The 21,409-nt window shown below is 44.7% G+C and overlaps 1 protein-coding gene across 1 annotated transcript in view; it reads left to right on the plus strand.

Annotated features, from left to right (window-relative positions):
- Positions 1-12,121: 12,121 nt before the first annotated feature.
- The window catches only part of NYX (nyctalopin), a 30,362-nt gene continuing 21,074 nt past the window's right edge, over positions 12,122-21,409 (plus strand). The window contains exons 1-3 of the mRNA XM_026012227.2: positions 12,122-12,408; positions 20,089-20,298; positions 21,149-21,343. The gene's annotated coding sequence lies outside the window, so the exon portion shown is untranslated. The remainder of the gene's footprint in view (positions 12,409-20,088; positions 20,299-21,148; positions 21,344-21,409) is intronic.

Raw genomic sequence — 21,409 nt, forward strand, 5'->3', positions numbered from 1 at the left:
TTGCCAGAGAGGAGAAGTGGGGGGAATGGGCAAAATAAATGAAGGGATTAGGAGGTACAAGCTTCCAGTTGTAAGATAAATAAGTCACGGGGATGAAAAGTACAGGATAGAGAATGTAGTCTAATAATGTAATAATGTTGTATGGTGACAGATGGTAACTAGACTTATCATGGAGAGCATTGTGTAATGTACCGAATTGTTGAGTCATAATGTTGTATACCTGAAACTAATCTAACATTTTTATCAGCTACACTTCAATAAAAAAAAGAGATAAGGGGCACCTGGGTGGCTCAGTCAGTTAAGTGTCCAATTCTTGGTTGCAGCTCAGGTCATGATATCAGGGTCATGAGCTTGAGCCCTGCCGCGGGTTCTGGGCTGTATGTGGAGTCAGCTTGGGATTCTTTCCCCACCCTCTCGCTTCCCTCTCTGTTCCTCCCCCCTACTCCTACACTCTCTTTCTCTCAAATAAATGAATAAATAAATAAAATCTTTCAAGAAAAGAGATAAATCAATATGGTTTTACTTCTTTATTTTTAAATAATCCCTATGCCCAACATGGGGCTCGAACTCACAAACTCAAGATCAAGAGTTGTATGCTCTACCAACTGAGTCAGCCAGGCACCCCACTATGGTTTAGCTTTGCCTTTGCTTGAACTTTACAGAAATCAATTATACTTCATGTATTTGGAGGGGGTGCTAACTACTCTATATTGTGGCATGTAGCTTTAGTTCATCCATTCTTACTGCTATATAGCATTCCATGGTTGAACATTATGTAATGGTCTTATTCCTCCTGCTGGTGAGAGACAGTTCAGTGTTTCCAGTTTGGAGTACTCATAAAGAATGCTACCATGACCATTTTCCCATGTATATCCTTGTGCATGTATACAAGGATTTTGATAGGGATACACTAGGGCTTAGATTGCCTAAATATGGAAATTAAATAAACATCCAAATAGGATTCATCGTGTATATTAGAATTCTGTGCGTAAGAGATATGTGAATGAAAACAAAACTGAAGAATTCTAGATTTCTTCTTGCCTAATTCAATGAGCAACCTATTGTTAACATTTAAACCAGAAAACTCATTTTTTTCTAAAGGAAATAGAAGTTTATTGAATACACAGCAAGGGAGCAACAGGCAGGATAACAAAGGAGACTCTCTACAAAGATTTTTTTTTTTTAAAGATTTTATTTATTTATTCATGAGAGACACACAAAGAGAGAGACACAGACACAGGCAGAGGGAGAAGCAGGCTCCATGCAGGAAGCCCAATGTGGGACTCAAACCCAGGACCCCTGGATCATGCCCTGAGCCGACGGCAGACGCTCAACAACTGAGCCACTCAGGTGTCCCAAATATTTGTTTTTTTAATTTAAGTTCCATGCCCAATGTGGAGCTTGAACTTGTAATCCCAAGATCAAGAGTCGTGTGCTCTACCAACTGGGCCAGCTGAGCACCCCCAAAACTCTGTCATTTTTACATACATGTGTGAATATACATTTCTACCTCTTCTTGCTTCTTTTACTTAGGTTTAGATATCATAGGCTTTCATTTTGTGGTATTCTGAAGCTCCTGGTCCTAGGAGAAGGGGAATACAAAGTAGCCATCTTCAATCTTCTTGATCTTTTCCTTTTATCTTGCCAGTTTTGTGGCATCCATTGGGTTGTTACATCAGTGCAACTCAGTCTACCTATAATTATGGTGTCTGTGTGTAGGAAACAAGACTTGGAAAGGAGGCAGAAACAGATCCTGCTGACCTAGACCAATGTTTTCCAAGTGGAATATCTGTAATCAGGCCAGTAATGATATTTTCCTGGAGAAAGAATTGAGTGAATTTAAGAAAAGAGTTTTAAAGTGCAACATGCATGTGTCTGGGCTGGGGGTGGCATTGAAATGCAAGACAATGTAAGAGTTTGGTTCATTATCACCTCCTTTCTTTTTTTTTTTTTTTTTAAAGATTTTATTTATTTATTCATGAGAGACACAGAGAGAGAGGCAGAGACAAAGGCAGAGGGAGAAGCAGGCTCCATGCAGGGAGCCCAATGCAGGACTCAATCCCAGGACCCTAGGATCATGACCTGAGCCAAAGGCAGATGCTCAGCCACTGAGCCACCCAGGTGCCCTTCACCCCCTTTCTGGAAGAAACATAATTTTAGTGATACCAGCCTTGTCCTGTGAAGAAAGGGAACTCCTCCAGGAGTAAAGGGATATAAAAGTTTTAGGAAGAAATATTGGTGATTAAAGAAATATTTTGATTGGAAATAGCCTTTTATTTTATTATTTTTAAAAGATTTTGTGTATGTATGTATGTATGTATGTATGTATTTAGAGCAAGCAGAGGGAGGGAGGGGCAGAAGGAGAGGGGAAGAGAGAATCTCCAGCGGACTCCCCACTGAGTGCAGAGCTCAGTGTGGGGTTCAGTCCCATGACCCTGAGATCATGACCTGAGCTGAAATCAAGAGTTGGACATTCAACCAACTAAGCCACCGAGAAGCCCTGGAAAAGGCCTTTGGAACAGGTCCCTAACCTAGAAATCATAAAGCAAAAAACTGGTAGTTCTGATAATATAAAAAATGTCTATGTGAATCAAAATACCATAACTAAAGACAAAAGCTAAATACAGACACCTCACCTCGATTTTTAAAAATACATGTGACAGACTATATGCTAATTTCCTGAATATACAAAGAGCTTGTACATATCAATGAGAAAAGGACCAGTAATCTAACAGAAAATGGGCAAGGGGGAGGAGCAGGTGGCATTTACAGAAAAATATAAGTGGCTAATAAGCTTGTGATACGATGCTCAATGTAATTTCTAATTTAAAAAATGCAAATTAAAACAACCATATTAGCCTGTCTAATGGTCAAAGATTTAAAAGTTTGATAGAACGAGGACATGGTGGAAATAGAAATTCTCATTCTCTATTGGTATATGTGCAAATTGGCAACTCCTTCAAGGAGACGATTTAGCAGTACCTAGCAATTTGGCAATAGTTAGCACGGTTTAAAAATGCACAAACTCTTTGACTCAGCAATTCTACTTCAAAGAGTTCAGCCTGCAGATATACTGAAACAAGTGGGTACAGATGAATCTAGAAGAATGTTTATTGTCTCATTGCTGGTACTGTACAGTGATATAAATCGGATAAGTAATTTGCAATACATCTTTATTGTGGTAGAATGAGGTAGGCCCATGCGTGCTGATGTGTGAAGATCTCTGTGGTAATCAGTAAAGATGTTCCCAAAAGCTCTGCCTCTCTTCTGCCTCCCCACACAGGGTAGGGTTGTACTTTCCCATCCTCTTTATTTAAATTTTTTTAAAAAATTTATTTTAGAGAGAGTGCATGAGAGTGTGGTGGGGGGGGGAGTTGCTGAGGGAGAGAGTGTCTTAAGCAGATTCTGTACTGAGCTCGGAGCCTGATGCAGTATTTGATCTAATGACCCTGAGATCACGAGTTGAGCCCACCCAACTGATCAACTGCACCACCCAGGTGCCTCTCCCATCCTCCTTGAAGAGAGGTGTGGCTACATGGCTTGTGGCCAATGTTATCTGAGCAGAAGTGACATGAACACCTTAAGTGCTGGTAGGTGACATCCCCTTCTTCCTGCCCCTGCGATTGTGGACACAAATGTTGAAGTGGGTCCTGGGTCTCTGAGTGACTATGATGAGCATGTGCCTCTTAACTATCTGAGTTAGTAGGAGTGGGAAATAAACATTTAAACCACTGGGATTGTGAATGCTTTTCATTACCTCAGCATATTCTAGCCTATTCTGACTAATATGATCTCCAAGATAATTATGTGAAAAAAAACCCTAAGTGCCAAAAGAGTGATCTCATTTGTATGTGTGTGTGTATTTATATGCTTAAGAAATTTCTGGAAGGGTTCCTGAGAAACTTAACAGGGTTTACAGCAAAGGTGTTGAAAGGAGGCAGAGATGGGGAAGGCAGCTTCTGCTTTTCACATTATAACATTTCACATTATAGTTGGAGTTTAAAAAAAAACAAGCACCATGGCCATGGTAAGTTTAAATTTAAAACCAGCCAGTGTTTCCACAAAAAGATTTCTGCAAGAACATTCGTGGCAGCTTATTCATAGTAGCCCCAAACTGGAAATAGCCCAGATGTCCATCTATAGGAGGATAGATAAACAAATTGTGGTATATTCATACAATGGAATGCTTACTACCCAGCAATGAGAATGAATGAACCACACTGAATGTGCGCCTAGAAACTCATACAGATATGACATTGAATAAAAGAGGCCACACACAAAAGAATGTGTAGTTTATTCTGTTTATGTATAGACACTGGCAAAGCTAATTTATGGTGTTAGTAGTCAGGATACTGGTCATGTAAGGAGGCGAATGGGCTTTGATTGGAAATGGACTCCACCAGGGAGCTCCTGGGGTAAGGGCTACAAGGATGTGCTCAGTTTGTGGGAATTCATGGAGCTGTATCTTATCATTTGTGCACTTTTCCATATATAGGCTACACTTCAATAAAAAATACAGACCCAAACCTGGTTGATATAAAAAATAAACAGGTAGGGGTGCCTGGCTGGCTCAGCCGGTAGAGCATGGGACTCTTAATCTCGGGATTGTGAGTTCGAGCCCCCACGTTGGGTGCAGCAGTTATTTAAAAATAAAATGTTAAAGAAAAAGAAAAGAATTAACAGATAGTTAGAAGGCAGTGCTTGGCAGAGCTGGGGTAGCATGTCCCAGCCAGTGGTGCCCCGTTGGCCACAAATCCTCGAATGCAGGCTGGGGCACGTTGGCGCACTGGAGCCCCAGGAGCTCAGTGTCCTCATGTGAGCCCACAAATACGTTCCAAGCAGGCTAGCCTCTCTTCCCATGCATGACCTCAGCACCAGCTGCTTAGCATTGCACTTAAAAATTCTGTGTGGACATCTGCTGGAGCCTGATTGGTGACCAGGGCTTTCCCGTGGGGACAGGGCATCCTTGGCAACCAGGGCAGGAGTCTTGTTCTATTGCAGGAGAGATGCAGAAATACAAGCTGGAGCAGAAGCTGCTGGCCTCTTGGCAGCGATGCTTAATTAGCCTCCTGCAGGAGATTTGGTTTTTAATATAAAAAACACTCTAATTTAAGCAATTTTATTGAACAACGAATCGAATGAAAAGCAGTCTTATTGTTTAATCCATTCCTCTGTAGTGCAATTCAGGGCTCCCACCAGGTTCAAACTACTTTCATAAATACTAAGACATTGTTTGCCTTTTCCCCTCTCATTCTCTCTCTGGTATACAGTGGAGTTTTCCAAGGGCTATGTATGTTTGCTAACACAAAAGATTGAAGGGCAGAGCGCTTGGAGAATCCAGCTGTTTTCTATTAAGCCATACACGAGAGATTTGCAAAAGTGTAAAACAATGCCAATTTTCTGGCTATTTTGTTTGTGTGTTTTGCAAAATACAGTTTTTTCCCCCATAAAAGTATATGATTTAAGTTAATATGTAATGGGTTTCTTATTCTCATTTTTAAAAAAGATTTTATTTATTTGAGAGCACAAGCAGGCGGGGAGAGAGAGCAGCACACTCCCCACCGAGCAGGGAGCCAAATGTGGGGCTCAATCCCAGAACCGTGGGATCATGACCTGAGTCAAAGGCAGACGCTTAGCCAAATGAACCACCCAGGTGCCCCTCTTATTCTCATTTTAAATAAATATATGAATACATATTTTAAAAAGTTCTCAGCTTTAATTTCTGACACAGTAAATATTGATTGCTATAACCCACATGAACAAAAGCTCTGGGTCCTCAGTAATTTTTAAGAGTGCAAAGGGGTTCTGAGACTAAAACATTTGGGAATCACTGCTAGCTCTGTAGTTTTTTTTTCTTTTCTTAAGATTTGGGGCACCTGGGTGGCTTAGTGGTTGGGATCCTGGGTCCTGGGATCGAGTCCATATTGGGCTCCCTGTGGGGAGCCTGCTTCTCCCTCTGCCTATATCTCTGCCTCTCTCTTTGTGTCTCTCATGAATAAATAAATAAAACCTTACCAAAAAAAAAGATTTTATGTATATATGTATGTATTTTTTTAGAGAGTGTGTGCGAGCAGGAGCTGGGGGAGGGGCAGAGGGAGAAAGAGGATCTTAAGCAGGCTCCGCACCCAGCATGAAATCAAGAGTTGGACGCTTAATCAACTGAGCCACCTAGGCACCCCAAAGATTTTATTTTTTAAGTAATTTCTGCACCCGACACAGGGCTTGAACTTACAACCTGAGATCAAGAGTTGCATGCTATCTACTTGAGCCAGCCAGGCACCCCCATCTATAATTTTTTGTAAAGCTTTTGATTTTATAACTTCAGTTGTACAGAAAAGTTACAGAGCTATTACAGAGTTTTCATGCACGTTTCACCAAGCTTCCCCTGATATTAGCATCTTGCATAATGTACATGGTACTTTAGTCAAAATGAAGCAACCAGGGGATCCCTGGGGGGCTCAGCAGTTTAGCGCCTGCCTTGGGCCCAGGGCGTGGTCCTGGAGTCGCCGGATCGAGTCCCACATCGGGCTCCCTGCATGGAGCCTGCTTCTCCCTCTGCCTGTGTCTCTGCCTCTCTCTCTCTCTCTCTCTCTCTGTCTTTCATGAATAAATAAATAAAAAACAAAAAATAAGATGAAGGAATCAGCATTGGTACGTTTCATCCCTATACACTTACCAGTGCATGCCTTCTCTCTTGTTTCACTTCATATTCTTTTGTATAACATTTTCATGTTTTTATTTATTATTATTATTATTTTTAAAGATTTTATTATTTATTCATGAGAATACACAGAGAGGAGACAGAGAGAGAGGCAGAGGCACAGGCGCAGGGAGAAGCAGGCTCCACGCAGGAAACCCAATGTGGGACTCAATCCGGGGTCTCCAGGGTCACGCCCTGGGATGAAGGCGGCGCTAAACCGCTGAGCCACCTGAGCTGCCCCATTTTCATGTTTTTAGATGGTCTGCACATACCATTAAATCTTTGCTTAGTTGTCACCCATATTGTCATATATCATATTGTTTTTATATTTCACTATTCTGAGTAGCCTGCATGCTTTTATTCAGTAGATTTTTTTTTTTTTCTGTGTATATGTGTGGAATCTTTGGCATGTATTCCCCAGAATAAAGTTACTGTGCCAAAGAGTGTGAATACTTTTATAGTTCTTGTTATATATGATAATTGTATATATTATACTGTTTTCATTGTTTAACAAATACTCTCTTACCAAGTGTATCAGTTGACTCTTTTGATTAAGAGGTACAGAAATCAAACTGAAACAGTTTAAGCCTCAAGAGAATTTCTTGAGGGGAGGAGATAAAGGGGAGTTGTTATTTAATGGATACAGGGTTTCAGTTTGGGATGATGTACAAAGTCTGGAGGATAGTGGTGATGCCTATACAGTGATGTGAGTATATTTAATCCACTGAATTGTACTCCAAAAAGAATTAAAATGGTAAATTTTGTGTTCTATATATTTTACCACGATTTCGTAAAAGAGAGAGGAGAATTTCTTGGGTCTAGCAATTGGATCTCACTTCGGGCATGGCTGGATCTAGGGGTCCAAGCAATATTATTAGGACTCTGACCCACTCACTCCCATATCTTAGTTATTTTCTTTGTGTGGGTTTCAATCCCAGGTAGACTCTCTCCATGTGGCCATTGAGATGGTTACCAGGGTCACTAGATTTATGTCCTTAACCTTCAAAATCCTGGAGAATTTATCATGACTCTCCCCAGTGTCCGTGTCACTCCTTGAAAAGGGCTGTAATTGGCCTGCTTGGATTACATGCCCAATCTAGGAGAATTCACCTTCTTTATGAGGATGAGTTACTCTGGCCATCTGGGTCACCTCCTCATCACAGCACCAGGGGATTGGCAGTTCCACCAAAGTCATGCAGAGTGGGGGAGGGGAAGTTCCCCAAAGAAAGAGATGACCTGTTACCCTTGTAGTAACTGAGAAGACATGGGGCCAGGCAAAAACAACAGATGTCCACTACATGTGTTCTGGATTTCCCGTGTAACCCAAGCACTACGAAAGAGAACATTTGAGTGTTTCAAAACATTCCTATGTGATCGGCATTTTGTTTTTGTTATTAAAAAAACATTAATGCTTTGTGGTTTGACCATCTGGTGGATGGTATTTCTGCCTTTCTGTGAATTCCAAATCTAATAAGTCGAAAAAACTCTTGATGTGTGCTAAATTAATGAAAAGAATGAGTCTTTGTGGTCCAATACAGGATCATAATTTTTTGCGTGTTTGCGGTTGGTATGATCTTTGTATACTTGGAAAGGACTATATTACCCTGTCCCAGCTTAACTTTCTCCACATGTCTGCCAAACTCATTACTGTTTATGGAGCTGTCTTCTAGCACAAGCCCTGGAATTTAGTGAGTACTTCCTCCCAATTTTTATTAAATGAGTTATTCAGTCATACAGTATTTTCTAATTTATTTTTTTTAAGATTTTATTTATTTGCTCATGAGAGACACAGAGAGGCAGAGACATAGACAGATGGAGAAGTAGACTCCCTGTGGGGAGCCTGATGCGGGACTCGATCTCAGAACCCCGGGATCACGCCCTGAGCCAAAGGCAGCTGCTCAACCACTGAGCCACCCAGGCGTCCCTCCAATTTATTCTTTGTCTATTATTTCCCCAAATGAAATGTTGAGGGTTCCAATTAAAATAATAGTTGTTTAAAAAATAAATCAATTAAAATAAAACAAAATAAAATAAAATAATAGTTGTTTTTATTTCTTCTTGCTTTTTTGTCCTTTGTCTTTCCTGGACTTTGTTGCAATAGTTTTTGTAACACATACATTTGGTATTTCTTGATTTTCATGATTTAATGTACATTTGGTCATTAGACCATGACCTTATTTATTTATTGTGCTGTCTTTTACTCTGACATCTGCTTTACTTGCTACCAAAATAGTAATCCTTGCTCTTCTTCTGTTCTTATAGGCATATCCCTTTACACTGCTACTCTGTTGATTTTTTTTTTTTTTTGGTGTGTATATCTCTCATAGGCAACATGTGGTTAGATTTTGTTATTTTAACAGTCAATGAGCTGCCTTCTTTTTCTAAGGAGAATTCAGCCTGTTTACACTTAATACATTAACTGATGAAAATTTACCAAATCCTATTTCTTTTCAAATTTATTTTTTTCCCTTTAAATGTATGTCAATTTTTATCTGTTTTCTCTTTTAATTTATGGACTTTTATATGGGGTACTGTATTTTTTTAAGTTTTATTTTTAAGTAATCTCTATACCCAACATGGGGCCTGAGCAAAAAAAAAAAAAAAAAAAAAAAAAGACCCAAGGTCAAGAGTTGCACGCTCCGCTGGCTAAGCCAGCCAGGTGCCCCTATAGAGGGTACTTTTAAACTTTGTGTTTCCTTTGAAATTGTATCAGAACAAAACTGATATAACTCATCTGTTTTCTAGTATTTTTGATGTATTATGCTTTTACACAACTTTCTAGTTCTAGCATTTACTTCTATTATTAACCTGGGATACTCTGACTTCTCACACAGGAATGTTAAAAGCCTAGTTTGGGAAACTTTATTCTCTGCACTCCCACCCCTAATCATGTATGGTTGCTAGATATTATTAAAGTTCAATCTGGGGCAGCCCTGGTGGCTCAGTGGTTTAGCGCCGTCTTCAGTCCAGGGCCTGATCCTGGAGACCCGGGATCGAGTCCCACATCCCGCTCCCTGCATGGAGCCTGCTTCTCCCTCTGCTTATGTCTCTGCCTCTCTCTCTCTCTCTCTATGCCTCTCATGAATAAATAAATAAAATCTTAAAAATAAAATAAATAAAATTCAATCTGTACCAATTGTTTCTTAAAATATTTACTGATTCATTTTACTTTTTTTTTTTCCCATCAGACTTATCTTTTGGTGATGTTAGAATGTACTCTGCTTGGCACCTGGGTGGCTCAGTCGGTTAAGCGTCTGCCTTCAGGTCAGGTCATGATCCCAGAGTCCTGGGATCAAGCCCTGCATGGGCCTCCCTGCTCAGTGGGGAGTCTGCTTCTCCTTCTCCCCCTGCCTCTCCCCTGGCCGGTGCTCTCTCTCATTCTCTCTCTCAAATAAATAAATAAAATCTTTAAAAGAAAAAGGAATGTACTAAGCTCATGTTCGAATCTTGTGGTTTGATCCACAAAGAGCTGTGTAACCGTTCCCCCATCACAGTGGGCATTTGTAGCGTGATGTTTATGGGAACTTGCTTTGGCATTATGCCCTCCATCCATGTTGAAGAGTATAATAAGAAGTAGCCCTGTTTAATTCTTTACTATATTCTTTAGAGATTACAGAGAGATGTTTTTGAAGGCTGTTTTATTTTGTAGTTATATTTATTTTATTATTTATTTATTCATGAGAGACACAGAGAGAGAGAGGCAGAGACATAGGCAGAGGGAGAAGCAGACTCCCTGTGGGACTCCCATCTCAGGTCCCCAGTATCACGATCTGAGCCAAAGGCAGACCATTAAGCACTGAACCATCCAGGTGCCCCTTGTTTTTATTTTTTATTTATTTATTTTTCTCAACGATTTTATTTATTTATTCATGACACACACACACACACACACACACACACACACACACAGAGGCAGAGACACAGGCAGAGGGAGAAGCAGGCTCCATGCAAGGAACCTGATGTGGGACTCGATCCACAGTCTCCAGGATCACACCCTGGGCCGCAGGCGGCGCCAAACCGCTGCCCCTTCCCCTTGTTTTTAAATATTGCAGTGTCGATATGTCTGTATACCTGGAGGAGAAAATTTTCCTTAGAAACAGTGGAATTGATTGCATTTTTATCTTTGCTTGGGCTGCTGGACAAGTAACCTTCTGTCATGAATTTTAGGTATTAACCTTAGCTTCATCTTTTTCCTGTCTTGTGTTCTTTTCTGGTTCTGTCCAATTTTTCTTTGGTTAGAAAAATCTTACTGTAGTTACCCAATGTATTATTATTATTATTATTATTATTATTATTATTATTATTAGTGTTGTATGCTACTAGAATCCCTTTTGGAATGAGATAAGTTTCCAGTAAAACTAAATGATAATATTCTTATTTATATATATTCCAAGTCAGCTCAATGGATAGTTCCTAAAAGGTTGGCTAAGCATCTCCAAATTTGTGACACATCACCTGCGGACACCCACTGTACTAGAACTATGGAGGGCCAGAGGTTTGCTTGATAATCCACTTAAGTGAAATAATACTCTTCAGTCTTTGTGAGAATCTTTCATGTGGAGTACTGTTGTTTCCACAAAAATCTTAAATCCAAGGAAACCACAGAGAACTTGCTTCTGATATGATATTTATAAAATGACCTTAGTTAGAGATGACCTTGGGGGAATCTGTATGAGGAAAGATTTTCATGTTCAATTTAATGTTCATCTTAATGGTTGAAAAATCATGATGCTTTTCTGCATTGTCATCCAACTTGGTGACTGATATGAAGCATTATTAGACTGATTCTTTTTTATTTTTTTATTTTTTGTTAGTCGCTGCAGAAATTCTTAATTTCTGAAAAGCATTCCTGAGTGATACAGAACAGAATTCTTTTGGGGGTTCAGCAGTCTTTGTTTAGAAAAGCAAGCTGATTGATGGGCCACTGTGACAGTAGAAAGAGAGCAGGGCTACCGCCACCTGGGAATGAGACAAAGAGAGCCAGACCACTTTAGCATAAGAAAAGAGTGAGAATTTGGGGGCTTTGCAGTGTTTGCTGAGGAGAGGAACAAAGGAGGTGGCCCGCTGAATGGCTGGAGGTGGGGCTGAGCTGGAGACCTGGCTGGGACCCAGCCAGGAAAGGGGAAGGGGGGTGACGGGAAAATATATAGCGGGGGGTAGGGGGTGGGGGTGAGTATCAACCATTGTGTCTTAAAAACTCTCCTCTGTGTTCTTCTTCGGAGGTAGCAATGGGGTGCTACCTCCAAATCCTGAGCAAGAGCCTGCCCACATTCACCGCAGCCTTGGCGAGTAGGGTTTTGGGGAGGTTGCGGAGAAGGGGCTTTATCACATCTTCGGGTTGACGTGGAGTGGAGAGAAAATAGAGAAAACGTGCAAAGTGGGTGGCAGAGCCTTCTGAGCAAGCCGGAAATCAGAACCGGAAGTCACTAGGTGAAACGCACCCTTCCCCTGCCGCACCCCGGCATCCGGCGCTTCCGCACAGATACTGGAAGAGGACACGGGGTTTCCCACCGCCACGGAATTTGACACCATCATTAGCATCTCAAAGGGCTGCGTCCCCGGAGCTGGCGGCTGCGTTAGCGATGCGCTGGTCAGCTAGTTTGCGGAGCGCCTGGCGCTGAAGGGCTGAAAAGTCGCCAGTCATGCCTTGCTAGGGGCCAGGAGGCAGGAATCCTGTAGCTCCTCGCCTCCTGGGGAGGACTTAAAAGGCAAGTGCAGGTTTCTGGGGGGTCACTTTGGTAGCAGGCAAGGTGATTTTCCAAACATGTAATCTCAGCGTTTCATTTTATTCCCGCTGCCCTCTGGGGCTTTGGCAGGCTTGCCGACAAGATGGCTCCTTCTAGTGTTCATTCACTCTGTTTCCAAAGCAAAAGAGTTCTCTTTCCAGCGTGCTTTCACTTAGATGTTGGAGAATCTGTGCTTTGTGAGTATGTTTTAAAAGTCTAAGGAGGACTTAATAAGCATTTGGAAACTGCAGCTTTCAGGATGAAAGCAGGGATCTGTGGTCATGACATCATCAGAATTAATTACCCCTTTGCAAAAATCTGCCTGAATGAAGAAGAGGTGGGTGTGTCTATGTGGGTATTTAATGTGATGATTAAAATATATTAATGATAGTTTTCACTTCCCTAGCATGGTTATACATCTTAGGATCTGCTTTAAAAGTGCTTCCACAAGCTTAAATTAGCCCTTATAATAACTCTACTAGGAAGAAGTAAAACAGCTCCATTTTACAAAAGAGGAAAGTGAAATATAAGGGGAGCTCGGCCTTCCTCCTTTGCTTCCACCAAGAATTGACATTCACAGGCTTTAAACGAGGAGCACAAATTTGATCATACCTTCACACGCTAGGTATCTGAGCCAAAACAGCACATTTTGGGGTCCATAAGAAATGATTGCTTGTTATAAGCCATCTCCTAAGGTTATCTACACAAACAAATGACAACAAAGAAAAAAAACCACAAAAAACCTCAGACAGTAAATCGAATGGGCCACAAAACTCAGAAGTTCTCATTCTGTTTCCTCCTTGACCATTTTGAGTTCTGGGTTATATATGGAACTGTTCTAGATCAAAAAAGGGAGAAATGCTTGCTAATTATTCCACTCCTTATAGGTTATTTTCATTTCAAATGAAGGAAATGTAGGAAACTTAATAGGAATGCACGGAAGAAAATACAGAGACAGAAAATTTTCTTCCCACCACATACCTTTAGCTGTATATCCGAAAGAGGTCAAATGAGGAGCATACTTTTTAAAAAGCCACTATGAATAATTTTTTTAAATTTATTTGAGAGAAGAGAGCACAGGCAGGGGGAGCAGCAGAGGGAGAGGGAGAAGCAATCTCCCAGCTAAGCAGGGAGCCCAATTCTCGGGGCTTGATCCCAGGACTCTAGGATCATGACCTGAGCTGAAGGCAGATGCTTAACTGACAGAGCCACCCAGGCACCCCATTATGAACAATTTTCAAACACACTCCAAAGTCTAGAGACCTCATGTATTCATCAACAGTTTCTAGTTGTCAATTTTCTGCCTTTTTTTTGAAGTAGGCTCCACATGTGGAGCCCAGTGCTTTGTGGGGCTTGAACTCATGACCCTGATATCAAGACCTGAGGTGAGATCAAGAGTCGGATGCCCAACAGACTGAGCCACCTAGGCACCCCAACTTTCTGCTATTTCTATTTCAATTCTCCCCTCCATTTGTTTTGTGGGAATATTTTAAAGCAAATCCCAGACATATAATTTCACCATAAATACTTCTATATTTTTTCCTAATGCATAAGAACATTAAAAATAGGACATAATACCCTTATCACACCCAAAAGAAAGCTAATTCTGTATATTACCTAATAGTCTATATTTTGTTTCTACTGATTGTTTCAAAATTGTCCAAAGATGCATTGTTTGACATCTTGTAAGTTTCTTTTACTAACAGATCTCCCTTCCTTCTCCTCCTCCCCTATTCCGTTAATTTGTTGGAAAAATTGGATCATTTGCCCTGTAGAACTTTCCACAGTCTATATTTAGCTGATTGCATCTTTGATGTCTTTTAACATATTTCTTCATCCTTCATATTTCTTTAAATAGTAGCTAGATCTGGAGGCTTGATTAGCTTCAGGTTTTCTTTTTTGGCTGCAATTCGGTGATAGGGCTGTGTACTATTAGGTCACATCAGGAGGCACCTACTGTCTGCTTGTGCCATTTTGGAGGCATGTCAAGGATGATCAGTAGGATTCATGATTTCACTGCAATGTAGACATTTCCTCATTCTGTCACTTCTGGATTTATTAGCTGTGATTCTTTTACAAAGGAAAACTCTCCCTCATCAGCTAGTGCATTTGGTTATTGTAAAATATAGTTCATAAAGGAAAGGCAAGATAAATGCTTGATTCTTTCCCTTTAGTTACCACGTTTCAAAATAATGCTTTAGTAACCTCCAAAGCTGCTGCTGAAAGTGTTTCTTTAAGTATCATTATGAACTCATGGATTTAACATCATTTAGTTGATTTGATGCATTCCAATTCATGAAAGTCAGTATTTTTTCTTTTTAAAATTTTTTAAATAAAAAATTTTTTAAAGATTTTATTTATTTATTCACAAGAGACACAGAGACAAAGGCAGAGGGGGAAGCGGGCTCCCTGTGGGGAGCCCTACGTGGGACCCAGGACCTTGGCATCAAGCCCTGAGCCAAAGGCAGACAGACGCTCAACACTGAACCACTCGGGTCTCCCAACGGTCACTATTTTTGTTGATGCTTGTCCTGTATTTGGGCTGTGGACCCACTCAACTTTCCTTCTGCCCGAGTACCTTCTATGGCTTGTCTTTTAAAATGCTAAGATACGGGCAGCCCTGGTGGCTCAGCGGTTTAGTGTTGCCTTCAGCCCAGGGTGTGGTCCTGGAGACCTGGGATCGAGTCCTATGTCAGGCTCCCTGCATGGAGCCTGCTTCTCCCTCTGCCTCTCTCTCTGTGTGTCTGTTATGAATAAATAAAATCTTAAAAAAAATACTAAGATATTCCAGGATCGTGTTGTACTTTGCCTGCCCCTGGCTAGGGAAGCAACCTTTTCTGGTTTTAGTGGGAAATGAAGAGAGACCTACTTTGGACGCGATGTAAAAGAGCGATTATTTCAAAAGAGGCTCCAAGGAGGTGTAGATCTTTGGGCAGCGGGCAGCGTTTGTTGAATGTAGTGGCAGTAAGGGACCCTGGGCCAGCTCTTAGTGCACAGATGAGCACGCAGGGTATCAGCCACCATCAGAGCTACGTGGCCTAGTCACGAGGGCACGGCACTGGGAAACCAGCCCACGGGTGTGCCCTTCGGCAAATCAGGCCCTTGCCCTGGCACCCCTACCAGCGGGGCGCTCCGCGGCTCCAGGTGCGTGACTAACGTTTCCGGCACCCACACGCCCTGGGACTTTCCCGGGCCGCAGCCTCGCGGGCCTTGCTGCCTAGAGCGGCGCGGCGGGGGCGGGGGCGGGGAGCAGGTGGGGGCTGGGGCCTGGGAGCCGCCCGCCGGGGCTCCGGAGCCCGGGCGCCCTCTGGCGGCCACGCTGGGAGGGGCGGGTCTCGGCGGGGGCGGGGCCGCGCGCCCAGCTGCTCCGCCTCTTTCCCCCGGGAGGAGCCGGGAGAGGGGGTCGAAGGCAGGAGCCGCAGAGGTTTCGCAAGGACGTGACCTTAAGGGGTAAAAACCACTGTGTCACGCGTGGTTGCCAACCGGGGCTAACGAGCTGAACTAGTTCTCCCACGCCCGGGGAGGGGGGGGGAAAGGGGGAGGGGGAGAAAGGAGGAGGGGGGAGGGGGGAGGGAGGGGTTGGGCTGAAACGTCCAGACCCATGACTCGCTGCCGGCTGCCTGCCCCCACCTCCCATAGCTGCGGTGGCGCGCCCTGCGACCCGACCGCGGGATGGAAGGGGGCGCGAGTCTGCACCGGGCCTGCAGTTGGGGCGACGTCACTCGGAACGAAGGCACTATTTTCTCTGCCTCTCCCTTCCCCCCAATTACAGGACGGAGGCCCCGGAGCCCAAGCTGATCACAGCTCTGGGGGTTTTGGTTGGAAGGCTGGAAGTGAGAGGAGAGGGCAATTTGCTAACAGAGAACAAAGGAGTTAGGCGCTTTAGCGGTGGAATAGATTCAGTCGAGGTAGTTTAGGGGGTGCCTGGCAAGAAGTGCAGTGGCTACCTCCCCCTCCTCCTGCAGGCAGCAGGAGTGGCCATGGGGATAGGGATCTTTTGTTTCCCTGTCTTGCTAGGGTCCCAGAAAAGCCCAAGGACTGGGAGGCAAGGGGACAAGGTCCTAGCTTCCCCTCTACCTGTCACCCTGGGGAGCAGGTCACTTGACCTTTGTGGGCTTCCATCTCCTCACTTGAAGATTGATGGTCTGGACTAGATTCTGGAATGTTTCCAGTACTAGACTGCATGGGAGGTGAGAGTGTCTTTCCGAAGACCACCCAGTAAGTCAGAGAAAAAGGCGAAGCCAGAGGGCAAAGGCTGTCACCTCAGTTCTCTTTCTATAACTTCCCCACAAATTGTCACATGAACTCCATTAGCAAACATTTGTGCACCTCCTCCTGTCTGCCAAACAGAGGCTCACCCCTAATGTTTGTGGGACCTAGGGCAAGGGTATACATAGAGAACTTCATGCCGTATGCCTGAGTATATAAAAGTTACGAATCAAGCTAACCAAGTGTTAACTATATTCTATCCTCCCATCTTGACGGATACCTCCATAACAATTGCCAGGTTCAAGTTCAGTATTCTTACATTTTTTAGCATTTCTGAACTGGAACTGGTGGCAGAGAGATTGGTGCCAGCTATGGCCTGGGTGGTGTGGCTTCCTTCTCTTCCCAGCCTGGGTCCATCCCACACCACAAGGGTCCTTTCCCCTACACATCTTCGTGTGCAAACAGCTGCCACTTAAGAGGCCACTTCTTGAGCATACACAGTAGTGACACAGTCTACCCTCAGCAGGATGGATTAAGAAAAGTGGGTTCAGAATCTGTTGGACACGGAGTTCTGAGGTTCCAGGGCCCCATGACTCCTCAGCCTGAGTCTCCCTCCATCTTGCCCAGTGATCTTGGCATTGTGGGAGGGCGACTTGGATCAGACACGTCCTGGACCAAACACTATAAACGAAACCCTGGAGGGTGCCAGGAAGGGGCTCATTTCTGAGAGGAAGTAGCACTTGTACTAAGCCTGCGAGGAAGGTTGGAACTTCAGCACATGGAGAAGTGAGGGAAGAAAGGAGCAAAGGCTGGGGGACCAGCCGTCCAGGGTCAGAGTGTCTGTGAATTGTGACCACAGTGCAGAGAGATTGGAAGTGAAGTCTGCGTCCTCTGAGTAACAGGTATCACTGTACCATGTAGGGTGGGGCCGCCGGCTGGGGGGGGGGAGGGCCCTGAGAAGCAATCTCTCCTATCAGAACAGGAGACCCTACAGCCCACCCCAGGGCAGCTGGGCATTGAGCAAAAAATCCCAGCATGCCTCCTCGTGCCATGCCACCTTGGTAACTGGCACTTCTTTGTCAAATCCAGATTGGAGAAGCTTAGCTACTCCCACCTTCCATGAGGAATTCTGCCCCTTGATTTGGGGTAAGAGGTCACTCTGGGAAGGAGTTTCTGTCTTCCTTTTTTTTTTTTTTTTTTTTAAGATTTTATTTACCTATTGGAGAGAGAGAGAGAGCACAGGGAGGGGAGGGGCAGAGGAAGAGGGAGAAGCAGACTCCCTAGCAGGGAGCTCAATGTGGGGCTGCATCCCAGGTCCCCCAAATTATGGCCTGAGCCATATGGTCAGATGCTTAATGGGCTCAGTCCAGGCGCCCCAAGTAGTGTCTTTAGGAATCAGTGCGGCTACATCATTATGCCTGGTAGCCAGAGACTGCTGGAGAATCAGCAGCTCCTCATCGCCTCTGGGAGCAGCCTTCTACCAAGGTGGATACTGGTGGATAAATGCCCCGGCTCCCTGCCCTGCAGCTGGGATAATTCTGAGATATGTGCTCTCTACCGTCTGAGCAGAGTTTGCCACGGGATTAGGCTCTGCTTGTCCACAGTGCCAATTTGCCTGTTCACATCATTGATTTCCACCGACTTCCCCACTCTCCTGCTGGTGCTTCCAAGGACTACCTCCCAAATCAAGCACAGCTGATCTTTAGAACAACATGGGGGTTATGAGCAGTCGGAAAATCCACGTATAACTTTTGACTACCCCCCCAAACTTACTACCAATAATAGTGTACTGTTGACCAGAAGCCTTACAGAGAACATAACAGTCCGTGAACACCAATTTTGTATGTGCTATGCATTCTATACTGTATTTTGGCCACATAAGCTAGAGAAAAGAAAACGTGGTTAAGAAAATCATAAGGAAAATACATTTTTAAAAATATTTTATTTATTTATTCATGAAAGACACAGAGGGGCACAGACACAGGCAGAGGGAGAAACAGGCTCCATGAAGGGAGCCTGATGTGTGTCTCCAGGATCCCGCCCTGGGGGCGCTAAACCCCTGAGCCACCGGGCTGCCCTGGAAAATGCATTTCCAGTACCATAGTGGATTTGTTGGAAAAGAATCCTCATGTAAGTCGACCTGCATGTTTCCAACCCATGCTGTTTGAGGGTTGACTGTACTTCCATTTATATCTTCATCTCAGGATCTGCTTTTGAGGGGACCCTAACCAAACGTAAGGACCTTTCATTCTGCAGTTGGGCCTGAGGTTCCTCATCTGTAAATAAAGGCATTGAATGAAACGATTGCCACAGTTCCTCCCAGGGCTCTACTGGGAGTGTGTCTCATTTGCCTCATATGAAATGAAGCAGGGCACCTTGGGGCGCCTGGGTGGCTCAGTCGGAAAAGTGTGTGACTCTTGATCTCCGAGTCGTGAGTTCAAGCCCCATGTTGGGTGTAGGGATTATATAAATAAAAATAAAAACTTAAAAAAGGGAAACAGGGCACCTTGCTTTGTTTCACTTGGAGTCAAGCTTAACATGTCCGTGCGCTCTGTCCCCAAGGAATAGTCTTGTCTCCATGTGGTGGTGTGTCTGCATGTGCAAGCAGGAGGTGTCTGAGGCAGAGAAATAGAATCTGGTTTAGTATCTGAGCCCGGTCTGAGAATGCCCAGAGGAGACCACTGAAGGTCTGAACCCGGGAATCCACAGGAGGAATTTTTGTCTTTTCCTTTCACTAGTGGCCTCTTGCTGGGTCCCTGTGCGGGGCGGGAGCAGAAATGACAAAGAAGCGCCAGGGCTTCCCACCCCTCCTCTGCTGATGATGGCAGCTTTCCCAGAAGGCCACCTTGCAAAGCAGTGTTTCCTGGGCCACTTCTGTTTCACTCACTTACATACTTCTCCTCCCTTTTCCTGCCTCTTATCAGCTACCGACTGCATTGCAACATGGTGAACATCGGTGCAAACTGCCAGGCTATCAGCGATCTTTGGATAGCAAGGTCCCATCAAAGTTTCTCCTCCAGGGCATGCTAGTCAGTTGCACCTCCTGTGACCACCCTTCCCTCCTTGCTTTTAACCCCGTGGGAACAGGGATTTTGATCACAAGGCTGCTTGTTCCCCAGTTGGGGTTCCGTGGTACTGGCCAACCTGGTGGTTGAGTCCTTTCCTTTCCCCGCCGAGAAAGTCTCTGATTGCTCCTCACTTTCCACTCGGGAGAAATGTCCGATTTCCTAGGTAGAGAAGGCCTTCCTCAGGAAGATCCTTGGCCCAGAGCAACAGGCCCACTCGGCTGGAGAAGGCTGAAGGCGAGGTGGGCCCAGTAAGACACAGGCAAGGACTGTGGATGGGGACAGGCTTTTCTCACAACCACGTTCCAGCCTGGGCAGGGGCTTCATCTGCAGGGCTTCAACTACCCGCATTTCTACTCCATCCTCACTATGGTTTCCTTCCCAGCAGAGGTTCAGACAGGTTCAGCCATATATTGGCTTACAAGGCCCAAGTGGAAGAAAACAGAAATTCTCCAGGCACGGCAGCTGCAATCATCTGGATTCACACCCGAGCCCAGGTCGTGGGAAGAGAACTCCAGGCTGCCATCCATCGGCATTGGCACAGCCAACACCAGGCGGACGCAGCCGGGCCAGCCAGGCCGTGGCTGTCTCCCCTTGGGTAAGGGATCACACAGCCGGGTGATTCTAAACCCTGGGTACCTCCAGGTCAGTCCCAGCAGAGCAGAGGGCTGGACCCTACAGCCAAGCCCGCTGGGGCTGGAAGAATGTGGGGGGCACCTGAACTGCCACCTCCACTCCCCTAAACCAGGGATTTACTGAGCACGGGGATCTGGTGAAAATGCCCATATTGATTCCAGAGGTCTGGGGTGAGGGGGTTGGGAGTGCTGGGATGCCACGTTCCTAACCGGTGCCCTGCCGCTACTGCTGCTCCTGGGCTCTGCTTCCCAGGAGGAGACACTCTGAATAGTGAGTCCTAACTGAGTCCTGATGGGTTCTGGAAATGACCTCTAGACCTGCCGCCTTCGGAGGTGGCCAGCACGGCCTCAACCCCAAAGCCGGGATTCTCGCCTTACTGCAGTGAAGGACGGTCTCCACCGTCTGTTTTTGGATTATCAGCCATCAGCCACTGCAAAGAAAGGAAGTGAGCAGCCTGCATTTTGGGAGAACATCATTATTTCAAGCTGTCCTATCCTTCCCCACCTCTCCCAAGTTATGTAACGTGTCCTTGTTCAAAAATGCTGATAATGCCGTTTGGGTGGCAGGGAGCCAGTTTCTGGCTGCACGTTTGCTTGGGGGTTGGGGCTGGGGTCAAGGTAGGAGGTGGGGTCTGCGGAGGGTTTAAGGAGAGAAAGGGGCCCGGCAGATGGAGAGGCCAAGGCCTGGGGATAAAGCTGATTGGTGTGTCAGCGAAATCTGTCACTGGCTTTGGTGATTCGAAAGGCAGACACATTCTTTCATCTCTGTTAATCCTTATCTGATACAGGATTTTCCTGCCATTAAATCTGCAGAAAGAAAAATAAGCGCTCCAACCTGCACAAGCAACTATTTCTCCTCGACTCCTGCTCACCATCTCCCCCACCCCCTTTTACTTCTCTGCTGGACCATTTTTTGCATCTGTGGCTGCCCGACTTGGGAGATGGCTGGGCTGGGGGAGCCCAAGGGCACCTTGGAGAAGGAGCAGGACCAGGAAGACCCCCGGGACAGTAAGCGACATTGGGGACTATTCATGAATACCTCTCTGGTCACAGGTCTCCTCCCTGTCCGGTTGC

Source organism: Vulpes vulpes, chromosome X (genome assembly GCF_048418805.1).
Source record: "Vulpes vulpes isolate BD-2025 chromosome X, VulVul3, whole genome shotgun sequence".
NCBI classification, from domain to species: Eukaryota; Metazoa; Chordata; class Mammalia; order Carnivora; family Canidae; genus Vulpes; species Vulpes vulpes.